The following is a 14,820-nucleotide window of genomic DNA, read 5'->3' as shown; positions in this document are numbered from 1 at the left end:
GCAAAGTAGCTGATGTTACAGTAATTATTAGCTGGTTTTCCCCACCCATCTCTGCACTGAGTCCTCTGTCGTGTGCTTGTGTTTCTCCTCAGAGTCCATCCAGCAGAGCTGTCGTCCTCCTCACAGCTCAGAGACACAAAGTCTCCTTCAAAGAACTGAGAGCTGCTGGGACTCACAGTCAGACGAGCTGTGAGGGTTAAAATGAAAAACCGATGATAGACTTTACATTGTGAAACATGAACCCAATCAGGTCGTATCAGTGAGCATTTCTCAGGTTTAAACTGTGACAGAAGAAGGTTACTGACCTTGGTTTGTTGTGCAGCTCAGCAGTGAGATCAGAACTAAAGAGAAATGACACTCAGGTTGATTTGAGGTGAACATAAAGAACAACTCCACACAAACACACAAACTCGTCGCTCTCTAATACAGGCGTCTCAAACTCCAGGCCTCAAGGGCCGGTGTCCTACAGGTTTTAGATCTCACCCTGGGTCAACACACCTGAATCAGATGATTAGTTTATTACCAGGCCTCTGGAGAACTTTAAGAGATGTTGAGGAGGTAATTTAATAATTTATGACGTAGTAGTAGATTTCACATTGTTAAAGAAAAAGACCAAGGAGAGGTGTGTTATCTTAAATTCGCATACAGTGCAGGAATATATTAATCAGTATTATAGTTATGTCAAAATCTACACAGATGCATCAAAGAATACAGCCAACCAGAGTGGGATAGCCTTTATAGTTCCTGAATTTAATATCAAGGTGGGGAAAAGGATCAGTGACGATTTGTCAGTATACACAGGTGAAATGGTTTCAGTATTGTTAGCAGTCCAGTGGATTGAGGAAACGAAACCACTAAGATCTGTGATATGTTCAGACTCAAGCTCATCACTGGCCAGCTTGCAAGACAGTCACTCAGACTGCAGACCTGACATTATGATAGAGATCCAGCAAACATTGTTCAGACTTGTTATGATGGAGCTTGTGGTCACATTCTTATGGGTACCAGCACATCATGGTGTTAAAGGAAATGAAATGGCAGATAGGACAGCAAAAGACACAACAAGGAGACCGATGATAGATATGGTTATTAGTGTGAGTAGGACGGAGCTCAAGAGCAGAATACGACACAAAATGAAGGAAAGGTGGCAAAAGCAATGGGAGGAGGAGAGGAAAGGGTGATGGTTGTACAACATCCAAAGGAGAGTGGGGGAAATGAGAAGTACAGGACGAAACAGGAGAGAGGAGACGATTATATCTCGACTGAGATTCGGACACACTGGTTTAAATAGCACATTATTTTTAATAGGTAAACACTGTACAGGGGAGTGTGACTGCAGTAGGGAACAGGAAACAATAGAACATGTTTTATTGCATTGTCAGAAGTATGATGTGGAGAGGAGACAGCTGGTCAAAGCTGGACGATATGAAAGTGAAGTTTGACTTGTTTGATTTATTTCGCGTGAGGTCTATGAGTGAAAGTTATCGGGCTGTATTTTGGTTTTTAAGACAGACCCATTTGTTTGGGAGGATTTGAATATTTTCTTTTATTTTAATTTATTAATTTCTTTGTTTAATTATTTATTTTTTGTCATTTTGGTCCACACTCCACACCAGTTGGTGGCGGTAATGCACCATTTTGCTGTTTGCCAACCGCCAATAAACCCTATACAGAAGAAGAAGATTTAATAATTTAAATCAGCTGTGTTGGGTCAAGAAAACATCTAAAACCTGTAGGACACCGGCCCTCGAGGCCTGGAATTCGACACCTGTGGAATAAAAGCTAAGAGGAGTAGCGGATTAAAGAGACAGGAGGAGGTTATTATAAGTAGAATACGAACAGGCCACTGCTTTTTAAATGGCACTCTTTTTAAGATAGGGAAACATCCGACTGGGTTGTGTGATGGGCTATGGAGATGGTTGAGCATGTTTTCCTTAGTTGTAAGAAGTATGCAACTCACAGGAGGGTGATGAGGGGTGAAATGGTTGGTGGAAGGAAACTTAGTTTGATCAAGTGGTTGATAAGTTAAGTCATGGTGAAGGGAAAGTGGTGGTTTTTCGTTTTTTGAGGAATACTGGTCTCATCAAGAGGATCTGAGGACTCAGGAGTGACGGAAGATTAAAAGCCAGGAGATGGCAGTAATGCAACAATTTTGGATGCAAGCTGCCGTTAAACTTGACAGAAGAAGAAGGCCCTCGAGGCCTGGAGCTTGACACCCCTGCTATACAGGTTGCTAGCCCTTTGATAACACAGAAAGGCAACCATTTACTTTCACAGGAATGGTAGGTTAGGCGGTAGAACAGGACGCCCCTGGCTGCTGCCTTTTGCATGCCAAATATCCTTCCATCCTTTGGAGTATGAATGTGTATACTTCAGTATAGAAGAAAGTGCTTGTATGACTTACAGAAATAAGACATGTTGTATAATGCACAAATCAGTCCATTTACCATTTAAATGTAAATTTACAGTCAGTTTAAATGGCTGATCAGATAACTGGTTAATTACCCATCCAACTGTGGGAGGAAACCTACACACACACTAAGCTCCTTGCCACCTGTTCTATTTAATATAATTTAAAATCTTTAAATTCTATGTAAATATTTCTCTCCAAATCTCAGAAAGGTGATTCTGTTCATCTCCACATACCGTTTTCAGTTGGACAAACATTTGCATAATGACTGAAACCAGCCCACTGAAGGAACAATGGGCTGTGAGGTCAGTTCCTTCATTATAATTACGCAAATTCTCATGACCACTGACCAAAACCCACTGATCAAAGAACACTGATCAATGGCCATGACGTCCATTCACAGAGAGTTGGGGAATGGCTGCAATCACAGCATTGTAAGATGGTGACAGATGTACCCTTAGGCCCCCTCCTCGATTCAGAGATGGTCTTTTCCTTTTCACGTAAATGGCCTCCTTGACTCCGCGCTCAAACCAGCGTTCTTCTCTGTCCAGGATGTGTACATCCTCATCATTGAAAGAGTGTCCACTGGCCTGTAGGTGTAAATAGACTGCAGAGTCCTGGCCTGATGAGGTAGCTCTTTTGTGTTGTGCCATCTGCTAAACCAGAGGTTGTTTGGTTTTTTCCAATGTATAAATCCTGGCAATCCTCCTGGCACTTAAGAGCGTACACTGTGTGTGCTCTGGCTGGCTTTTAAATGTCTCCCATTATTGATGGAAATCTTACAGTCTAAGGCTAGCCTGTCATTTTTCATACCCTGTGTGGTGAACTTGATGTTTGCCCACCAAGTTAACATCTTCAGTTAATTCTGGTATGTCCTGAGTCTTTAGTTTCAACTTTCTGTCATCCACATACCTGTAGGCCACTTTCCCAAAGTGGCCTACAGGTACAGTGGTGTGAAAAAGTATTTTCCCCCTTGCTGAGTTCCAAATTTTCTGATATGTTTGTCACACTAAAATGTTTCAGATCCTCAAACAAATTAAAATATAAGACAGATAACGCAAATAAACACAAAATTCTGTTTCTAAAAAAAGGTGTTTATTATTAAGGGGGAAAAAATCAACCCTTCATCGCCCTGTGTGAAAAATTAAGTACAGTATAACTGGTTAGCCACCCTTAACAGCAACAACTGCAATCTAGTGTTTGCGACATCAGGCAATGAGTGTTTCACCACGCTGTGAAGGAATTTTGGCCCACTCGTCTTTGCAGAATCGTTGTAATTTAGCCACACTGGAAGGCTTTTAAGTTCATGCCACTGCATCTCAGTCAGATTCAGGTCAGGACATTGGTCACTATTTTTCTTAAGCCATTTAGAGGTGGACTTGCTGCTGTGTTTTGGATCATTGTCCAGCTGCAGAACCCAAGTGCGCTTCAGCTTGAGGTCATGAACAGATGACCAGACATTCTGCTTCACAGTATTTTGGTAGAAAGCAGAATTCATGTTTCATTTACTACATCAAGTCTTCCAGGTCCTGAGGCAGTAAAGCAGCCCTAGACCATCACACAACCACTGCCATATTTTACGGTTTGTATGTTGTTGCTTGTTGTTTTCTGAAAGGCTGTTTTACTCTTACACCAGATGTAATGGGACACACCTTTCAGTTCTCAGCTTTCTGCAGACCTTTTTCCCGAAAGTCATGGGGATCATCAAGATATTTTCTGTCAAAACTAAGATGAGCCTTTGTTCCTTTTGCTCAGCAGTGGTTGTAGTCTTTGAACTCTGCCATGCTGGCCATTTTTGCCCAGTCTCTTGGTGGAGTCATGAATACTGACCTAAACTGAGACAAGTGTGGTCTGCATTTCTTGGATGTTGTTCTGGCTTCTTCTGTGACCTCTTGGATGAGTCATCACGGTGCTCTTGAAGTAATTTTGGTAGGCTTGGCAATCCTTCATCATGTTCAATGTTTTTTCCATGTGTGGATAAATGCTCTCACTGTGGTAAACTGGAGTCCCAAAGCCTTAGAAATTGTCTTGTAACGTCTTCCAAGCTGAGAAATGTCAGTGAATTTCTTTCTCAGTTGCTTCTTAGGAACCTAGCATGTCTTTTTTTGCCAGACAAATTCTATTTAAGTGATTTCTTGATAGAGAACTTTTGGCAGAATAAGTCCTTGGTGTGGCAGTGAAACTGAGCTCAGCTTAGTAAAAATGTAATTAGTCACAGTTAATTCATAATTTAACAACCTGGGGACACTTTTTTACACCGTGCTGCATTTCTTGTTTACTTGGATTATCTTTGTCTAATGTCTCTGCACTCACGATCCTCTGAGTATATACAAAATATCCACTACATTTAAATATTACAGTAAAGTCATGTGTCCACTGTGCAGCTGTGTTGATATAATGAGTGAATGATTTGAGCTTTTCACTGCCTGCTGTGTTTCCTCGACTCCTGAGCAAAGATAAAGAGTCAGTTCAGACCTGCAGTTGGTCCTCGTGGTGTTTTGAACTTGAATTCAGCCTGATTTGTTTTTCATGTCTTCTCCTCCATCATCAGTTATCAGGAGAGCAGACAGTCAAAGTACAAGAATTCAAACAAACACAGAGATTCTACTTACAGAGCAGACACAGCACAGATGTTTCCTTCATCGTCCTTCTCACTCATTTGAGCTTTTTTTCATTTCTGTCACTGACGCCAAGTAAAGCCCGCCCTCTTCCTCTGAGCACCAGCTTTTCTATTGGTTAAATACACTGTTGGGGAACTAACTTTTTTCAACAGTTATGCGTACTGTTATGTGCAACACGATTACTCATACTGCCACACATACAAAAATTAGCACGAGTGTACTTTAAAAAAGCCCTCTGAACACATTAATGCCATCCTCACACATGTTTATGTGTGGCCACTAGAGGGAGATGTTGGACTTAAATACTAGCATGTAACTTTTGATCTCTACATTTTGTTACTTTCTTAATACAATGTCTGTTGTACTCTACTGTGGATAAAGAACAGATTTCATTTAAAGTCATGGTCAGAAAAATCATGATATAGTCTGTGGACCCTGTGATCAGGCTGTAATGCTTCTGATATAAACTGAAGAGAGCTCAGTTATTCCAGAGAGCAGTAAAGTAATTGGATGCCCAGATCACCTCAGCTGGATCTTGTCAGCTTGTCTCTACTCTGTGTCACTCCCAAATGACTGAACTTCTTACCCACTTTCTAACACTGAGGCCAGCCATCCTTTGTGGAAAACTAATTTTTACTGCTAATCTCTGCAGTCTCATTCTTTCATTAATTACCCAAAGCTCATGACCATAGGTAAGGGTGGGAACATAGATGGACCAGTGACAGTGTACAACGTCCACATCACTCCAGGTCATCAGTTCGTCTGTCAATTTTACACTCCTCTCTCCCCACACTCATGAACAAGATTTCAACTTCCACCAGAAAACCCACAGTGACCATTCCACCCATTTCATGCAAGAAACTATAGCTTCACATTCTCATTCCTGTCACTCCTTAAACTTCAGCCTCTGCTCTTGTACATCAAAGCTATTTTTCATCCTAGGTGGCACCTAGAAACTAATCAGGGTTCAGTGCTAGGACCAATTCTGTTTACATTATACATGCTTCCCTTAGGCAGCATCATTAGAAGACATAGCATAAATTTTCACTGCTATGCAGATGACACGCAGCTCTATCTGTCCATGAAGCCAGGTAATACACACCAATTATTTAAACTGCAGGAATGTCTTAAAGACATAAAGACCTGGATGGCCGCTAACTTTCTGCTTCTTAATTCGGATAAAACTGAGGTTATTGTACTCGGCCCTGAAAATCTTAGAAATATGGTATCTAACCAGATTCTTACTCTGGATGGCATTACCTTGGCCTACAGTAACACTGTGAGGAACCTTGGAGTCATTTTTTGTCCTTCAGCGCATATATTAAACAAATATGTAAGACTGCTTTCTTCCATTTGTGCAACATCTCTAAAATTAGAAATATCCTGTCTCAGAGTGACGCTGAAAAACTAGTTCATGCATTTATTACTTCCAGGCTGGACTACTGTAATTCACTATTATCAGGATGTCCTAAAAACTCGCTGAAAAGCCTTCAGCTGATCCAAAATGCTGCAGCAAGAGTACTGACAGGGACTAGAAAGAGAGAGCATATTTCTCCTGTTTTGGCTTCCCTTCATTGGCTTCCTGTTAAATCCAAAATTGAATTCAAAATCCTGCTCCTCACATACAAGGTCTTAAATAATCAGGCCCCATCTTATCTTAATGACCTTGTAGTACCATATCACCCTATTAGAGCACTTCGCTCTCGCTCTGCAGGCCTACTTGTTGTTCCTAGAGTATTTAAAAGTAGAATGGGAGGGAGAGCCTTCAGTTTTCAGGCCCCTCTTCTGTGGAACCAGCTTCCAGTTTGGATTCGGGAGACAGACACTATCTCTACATTCAAGATTAGGCTTAAAACTTTCCTTTTTGCTAAAGCATATAGTTAGGGCTGGACCAGGTGACCCTGAATCCTCCCTTAGTTATGCTGCAATAGACGTAGGCTGCCGGGGATTCCCATGATGCATTGAGTTTTTCCTTTCCAGTCACCTTTCTCACTCACTATGTGTCAATAGACCTCTCTGCATTAAATCTATGAAGAGCCTTGAGGCGACTTTTGTTGTGATTTTTCGCTATATAAATAAAATTGAATTGAATTGAGTTGAATCAACATCAAGAAATGTTTGTGACCTACAATTTGTTCAAGATTCAGTATCAACAAAGAAGAGTTTAAAGACAGTATTTCAAAAAAATATTATTTAATTATTCCATTCCATGGCATAGAATGGAATAATTAAATAATTATATTCACAAATTATTTTTATAAATTTTACAACCAAAGTGGTCATCTGATTTACAATGTATAAAAATCATACACATACCAAAAAGACACTGTACATCACTGTCACACTGTCACTGTCAAACAGCGTTTGTTTTCATTCAAAGGCTTTATAGCTTTTCCTATAATACCTGGTGGGCCGGTTTCTAGTCTGAATGCTTGGGCTGATTTTTTGTCCCAGTCCAGCCCTGCGTGTGTTTAGTTACATTTATGTCTGTCTGACTCGCTCTCTGTCCCGTGGATTTGACCAATGTTAATTCAACAAGATAAGTCATTTGGACTGTTAATCCTGCTTCATTTAAAGGCATTCTGGCCTGGGTGACCTTGCAGGTCAAGTGCAATCCTGCAGTTGCATCCATTATTAGCAGCTCTCCTCTGTGCCTTTTCTAACTAACAGGGTTAAGATTCAGTGGCCTGGAAAATAGGCCTTAAGTGTCTGTTAATTTTTAATTTTAAAGAAACCTGCAAGAACTATTTGACTGATACTATAATTCACCGGCTTTAATCTTTACCATTTCACAAAGGGTCAATAGAGAATGTCCACAATTTAGAATTTGTTTGTTTGCTATTTTATTAAATAAATTTAGCAGGAGCAAAGCAAAAGCTGAAACAAATAATATTAATCACATAATAATCACTGGAATCATTTGTGTCCAATTAATCTACTCTGAGCACTTTAATACTGATCTTGAAAGGAACGAGAGAGGTGAATGGGTACATCCAGACCTGAAGATGCCCTTATCTCTGCTCTATGTCAATAGAGTCCGATAGGAAGGGAGCCAAATCATTGGAAATTATAATTAAGCAGGAAAATGACTCAGCTATAATCCAACACAGCAGAAATGAGCAGAGGAAAAAGCTTAAAAATGAAATTCTAATTTATAAGTACACTATGTTCGGCAGTTAATCTTTTATAATTTCTTGGTGTAATTTTATACGTGCTCCCCTTCTCCCTCCTCCACATCGAACGGTCTCCCCTAGGTTGAGCCACACTGTGACAAAGTAGGTGAGAACACCATTTGCCCAGAGTTCAGGCTTGTTATTCTTAGTTAATATTCTTGTTTTGATTTAGCCACGCCTTATCTTTATTCTGTATCTTGCAAATATTGACTATCCCAGGTTTGTTTATGTTCTTCACTTTTATGGATTACTTATTATAAAATCTTGGTTTAAATCAACTTCATCAAGTTTGTTAATATTTTATTTAATATTATTATTTAAACTGTTAGTTTGTCCAGTTTAAGAAGGTAAGAAGTCAGCTTACTTACCTCTCTACCAGGAGCAAAACGGGGAAGTGCTGTCTCACTTCCTGTATTTATAGCTTCCCATTTAGTTCTGATGTCACAGGAAGGACCAGGTGAAAAATTGTAATTTAATGAAAGTAAATTTTAGGGTTTTGTTTCCCTGAGAATTATAAGTATTATTGTCAAATGTAATGGCTACACTTCAGAGGTGTCTGTGTTTTCCTGCTAGAGAAAAGTAGCAGCACATGTGTATGACTATGAATGTAATGTTTAGTCTTACCCATTGAATGGAAAATTCCATAGTGTCTGGATAGTTTGAGTAATTAAGTTTTTGTGAATATTCTTTTGGTCACCATGACTGTAAATAAATCACCTGCTACACTGGACAGCATCTGTCTCTTGCCCTTCTTCAGCAACTTTGGCCAAGCTATCACTCTGCTGTTTTCCTTCAGTGTAACCTTTCACATACTTCATTTGGAGCAAAGTCCAGCCATTATAATAATTTCAGCACAGTGTTTACATTTTCTTCTTTCCTATGTTGTACTTTGTATTTATCATTAGCTCAATCACATCACTTCAACATCACTTCTTGTTAGCTCAGTCTCATATGAATATCAGGAGTCTTTATGATTCCATCATGATCTTTCTTTAACTTGATTAGACAGGAATCCTTTTCCTCTTCATCACTGGTTGTCAATCACAATTTAAAGTTTAAAAAAACACACTGGGATTCATTCACTAATGTGTGAAGAAATGTTAATCTGTTTAAAAAAACAAGTTCTCATGTAAAATTACAGTCAGATTTATAAAGTGTGTGCATGTCAGTGAATAAGAATTATTGCAGGTTTGTGCTCCTTCATTTCTCTGTATGAGGAAACACTTTGACCTTAATTCACAGGTTAAAGTGGAGAAAGTAGGAATGATGCTTAGAGAGAAGTCTGCACCTCTGAGGTAAAAATAACTAATGTGTTTAAGGAGGAAGCCAGAAAAGGCACAGCTTTGCAAAATGTTTCCACAGGAGTGATGACTGATGTCATTAGTGCAGCGAATATCATTCATTTTATGAAACACTTACTGTTGCTCGGAGTAAGAAGTTAATAGCTGGACAACAAGCTAAACCTGATCTGCAGCCCAATCCAAGATGGGAAAAAAGAATATGAAGTGATGATATGAAGTGATGTCTCATATAATACCTGCTTTGCCTCGCTTAGTATTTCAATGCTTCGTGATGTTTTGGAATGAATATATCTCACGCGAGCTCTCCAGTTAAGTTTTTCATCTATTATTACCCCCAAATATTTATTTTCACCACTTTACAAATGTCATTAAGTTGAAGAATTTGGGGCCCAACACTGACCCTTGTGGTACACCACATGCAATGTCTATACATACGGAGCAACCACCATTTAATTTCGCAAACTGCTTCCTGTAACTTACTTAACTCAGGATCTAATTTAAAACTACCCTCTGACACCATAGCTTTCCAGTTGTCTTATTAATATATCGTGACCTATAGTGTCAAATGCCTTTGTCAAGTCTATGAATAACCCAGCCACATATTGCTTTTTGTCACTGGAATTTGTGATGTATTCTATTGAATCTAATAGTGCCAATGATGTTGATCTGCTTCATCTGAATCCACACTGACTCTCGATGAGTAGTTTATGCTTATATATAGTTTTTCTTGTCGGCTCTTAAACAGTTTTTCAATCATTTTTGTGAACTGCTGTAGTAAAGAGACAGGCCTGTAGTTTGTGAAATGTTTGTTACCAGATTGGTATAGATGTATAACTTTTGCTATTTTCATTCTGTCTGGAAATCGACCAGTTTTAAATATAAATTACAGATGTGTGTAAATGGTTTTATAATAGCCTCAATGACTTTTTAACTACTATCATATCAATATCAGATGATGCAACAGTAATGACTGTGGGGTTGAAATTATAGCAGTAATGCTGGAAAGGCCATATTAAAATAAATGTTATAAACATTAATCAAAGTAAGCCACCAGGCCCAGGATCCTCCAACAGCCACCAGCAGGCACCAACAACTTTTGGTGAGTTGCCATTAACACAATGACACAACCAATTAATTTAACAAGTGTGAATTAAACACTGCTGACACAGAGGATTTGTGTGTCACACATGAAATGATCAAACTGAAAACATGGATTGACAGAAAAGTTATCGCTAAATTTGAATAAAACTACATTTATGTTATTTGGACATTAGAAAAAAGATGCTGGAGCAAAATTCTTGATAAATATTGTTGAGGTGAAGCAAGTTTCTCAGATGAAATCTGCTGGAAACCTCACACAAAGCATCTACAAGCTGAACTGTCAAGAACCATCTCTGTACTTGAAGGTTCACTGAGAGTCTGAGCAGCAGCAGGAGATTCAGAGTTCATTTCAAAGAGACAGGAATTTAATGCCATGGTCCTGAGAACTGATTAAAACAAGCATCAGAAAGTCTGAATGAACTGGAAACACTTATACAAACTATTAACAATTAGATTTTATAGAATAACACATTTGAAAGAGTGCAAATTCAAGATGGCGCCGCTGTGTGTGGCTGCTTGTCTGTCACTCCCAAGTTTCTCTTTATATTATTTCTGACCTGCGTCATTCACGAAGCAAAGTCTCTGCTGAGGTATGATCACCAGACACTACTGGACTTCTAACCTTTGGTCCAAAATATTGTGTCGTTGGAGCTGGTGGGCAGCAACACTTGCCCCCAGTTGTATCAAAAATCCTGGGTTACCTATACCGGGTTCCCACACTCCCTTTCCGGTGAAAGCGTCATCGTCGCCAGGGTAGACGATGTGGTCGGCCAGTGAAACTGAAGGTTTCCCTAAGGAATTGTTCAGCTTTCTTCCGAGCAGCGTATGGATTGTTCCCAAGATTGTTTGTCTCTCTGCGTTTTCTGGATCCTGTTGATGCCTGCTTGGTGCCCGTGGTCGGATTTTTTGCTAAGCCGGGATCGCTGCGTCAGGTTTCTCGACTGCTGAAGTCTGTGCTTCATAAAGATAAAAAGCAGCATCCAAAAAACAACATTTTCCTCTGCCATCAGTGAGAGAGGCAGATGTGAGCTGAAACACAGGAATCAAACCAGGGACACTGCTGTTTATTTTTTATTTATTATTTTTTAAGTACAGTTTCAATGCTCTTTTTAAACTGACATCCAGAACAACCCCTCAATGAAATGTCCTAAAAATTAATCACATCCAAGAAGAATGTTCCCTGTGTGTCAAGAAAGAAAAAATCTCCTGATGCTTAGACCACTCCAGATGAATCCCAGAAAGACAAACCTCTCATCTCTGCTCTGTCACTCTATTGGGCTCGATGCACCACAGCCCAGCTGTCCTCCACAATGAGTCTCTGTGGGTCCCAGCTACTCCTGTACAGGAAATCTGAACCAGCTTTCTGTATAAATTGTCTTCTTTGCTTCTAAAATGTTTACTTTAGTAGAAATGGGTAGAAACGTCTGTAATGGCAGCTCTCCTCAAATGATTTGAGTACTTGGTGAATTGTGAGGTATTTAGTTTAGAGGCATGGACAACAGGTCCTTGCCTACACCTGCCTGACCCTCTGGTGATGTATTTAAATAACCAGCACATGTCCATAATACAGCACAGCAGAGAGAGCAGAGAAAAACAAAACAAACAAATAGAAAGTTATAAATCCCCCAGTTCTCCTCATTTTACAATCCAAGTGCAAATGTTTAGTATAATCCTTCCCTCAAGATGATCCATGTGCTCAGCAAGGTTTTTAGAAATGAGTTGTTTATTACCGAAGCATGACTGTATACAAAAATACAGATCAGCTGTAAACAACAACAACAACAAACCCCCAAAATCTAGCAAAAGAAAATACTAAAAAAAAAAGTTTTGTCACAGCCTTTAAGTTTCAAAACAAAAATACTCCAATAAACGGCCGTGGGTGGCAACAGGTGGTTTGTTTCACAACACAATTCTGACTTGATTCTTAAAAAATATACATCAAATATACCAAAAATCAACCAAATTTCTTATAATTTAGACGTGAACAAAATTTCGTTTAATCTAATTCCACAAGTTCAAAAAGTAATTTAAAACAAACCCCAATCATTTTACAACCCTCCCATCGCCGCTCCTGACATTTCCACCACACCCCACAGTGTGCTCTTAATATCTTAATTAATGGGAGGATCCAAAACTAATCACAACTCACAAGGATACAACACAAATGGCCACAAACTCACACACTGGACATTACCTCACAGATCTGCTTAATGGCTGATATTGTAGTTATGCTCAGTTAAGACCTGAACACTATGTTGTGTATGAAATGACAGACAAAGGTTTGTTTATCATTCAGAGATTATGTTTATTATGTGCATATGAACAGGATACATTAACAGCAAAATAACAGCAGGTTTTAGTAGCACAGAAGCTGAAATATGAATGTTTGATCACTTCAAAGTACAAATCAACTTGTAGCTCTTCTCATTAACATTTAACATGCTTGTTCCATAAATTAGGCACAAAGATGTTAACACAGAAAAACTGTGTACAGTGTTGTGCTCTGTAACACACCTCATACACAAACATCATTTATCTCCTACCTCTGAGAGGAGGCGGTACTGAGCTTCCACAGATCACAGGTTGTAATAATGTCAAGTTAAGTATATAAATGTTCACATTGTTACATTCAAGATCAAATCTGCACACATTTAAACAGGAGGTCAGGAAATGTTTACAGCTACAGGAAGAAAAGAAAAACATTCAAGAGTAACACGTTTAAACTTTATCAATAAACAAACTGATATAAAAATTAAATAATAAATAATCTTGACGTGTTTAAACTGAAGAGTCTCCTTCATGGAGGAACAAGTTAAGGCTTCATAGATCAGAGGAGGAAACATGTGACTCTGCAGCTCCATGTAACACATTTCTCTTTGGTTTCATAATAATATCAGATTATTCAGTCACTCAGTTCTAGCTGATAAATGGACCCTGAGCACTTTGTGTTGTGTTTGTGTTGTCAGTCAGTGTCTGTAATTATTGTGTAACATCTAAACATGAGGATCAGTCTGTGAGTCTGACCTTACAAACAGCTGAACCTGAAGATGAAACAAACTCACTGATTCTGATATTGTGACAGAGACAACGCTGAACTCATCACTGTGAACAAACTTTCTTTGTTTGGATGATGAAGTCCTGAATGTTCCACATATAAATAAGGCAAAAGTGTAAATAACACTGTTGAAGAACAAACTCTTGCACTGAGATGAGCGACTCACCGGGAAACTAAAACAAACTAATAACTAACACTGATGCACACAAAGCAAACAAACAAACAAAAACAGTAACTTCAAATCACCGACAGCTGACTGATGTCTGTCCTCAGATCATCTTCTGAATGTTTAATAACACTAAATGAAGTCTGGCTCATCAGGAGACTCAGACTCCAGGGGGATGTTCTTCGTACCTCGCTTACTACATCCAAGATCAAATGACACATCCAAGATCAAATCATCGCGCTAACCGTGAGCTCGCTAATCCGGTTGTCCGAACGCACCTGTTGTTGACGATTAGTATAGCTGGCTGAAGTAATCTGAGATCACTGGGTGGCTTAAAAGGGGCTACGCATCGATAGTAGAAACATTGATCGGCAACCCTGTGATTGGTCGGCGAAGATGTCGAAGGAGCGCGCGCAGTATCTCACGGCAGCAGACCAAGAACTCTTGATTGAGGGATATCAGGAGTTTCAGAGTTTAATTAAAACGCAGGGGAACACTGCAAAGGCTGCAAAAGCAAGGAGAGAGGGCTGGCAGAAAGTTGCTGACAAATTAAACTCGTAAGTGATCCATGATATTACATTATATCATGTGATATTATTTCATTCCACATTATATTATATTACATCATATCCTCTTCCACATTAGAGCCACAACAGGACCCACTAGAACATGGGAAAAAGTAAAAGTGAAATATAAGAATATTCTACAGAATGGTAATATTTATCACTTATATTGCTTTTAGTCTATGACAAGAGACCCTGGAATAATCTGTTTGTTTATAACAGCAACCAAGAAAAGGGCAGAGCAAATAAAGACAGGTGGTGGTCCTGCACCCCCTCGTCACACCCCTTTTTGTACTGTGACATTTATTGACATTGTGGGTTTTTATGTGTGTAGTTTGAATAACACTCCATCACTTTTACCTGTTCCCATGCAAGGGGTGACTGAAGCATGCACAGTAAGTCGGGAGTAAGTATATACAGTACAGTAAGT

The 14,820-nt window shown here is 39.3% G+C and overlaps 1 long non-coding RNA gene across 1 annotated transcript; it reads left to right on the top strand.

The window, feature by feature from the left end:
• Window positions 1–12,575: 12,575 nt before the first annotated feature.
• LOC112846081 (uncharacterized) lies at window positions 12,576–13,701 on the top strand. Its single transcript, XR_003218900.1, has 2 exons — window positions 12,576–13,020; window positions 13,086–13,701. It is a non-coding gene; the product is annotated as an uncharacterized LOC112846081 (long non-coding RNA).
• Window positions 13,702–14,820: the final 1,119 nt, after the last annotated feature.

Source organism: Oreochromis niloticus, linkage group LG3 (assembly GCF_001858045.2).
Source record: "Oreochromis niloticus isolate F11D_XX linkage group LG3, O_niloticus_UMD_NMBU, whole genome shotgun sequence".
In the NCBI taxonomy this organism is placed as follows: domain Eukaryota; kingdom Metazoa; phylum Chordata; class Actinopteri; order Cichliformes; family Cichlidae; genus Oreochromis; species Oreochromis niloticus.
The sequence above is the reverse complement of the archived record's forward strand: the minus strand, read 5'-3'. Positions and strand labels throughout refer to the sequence as shown.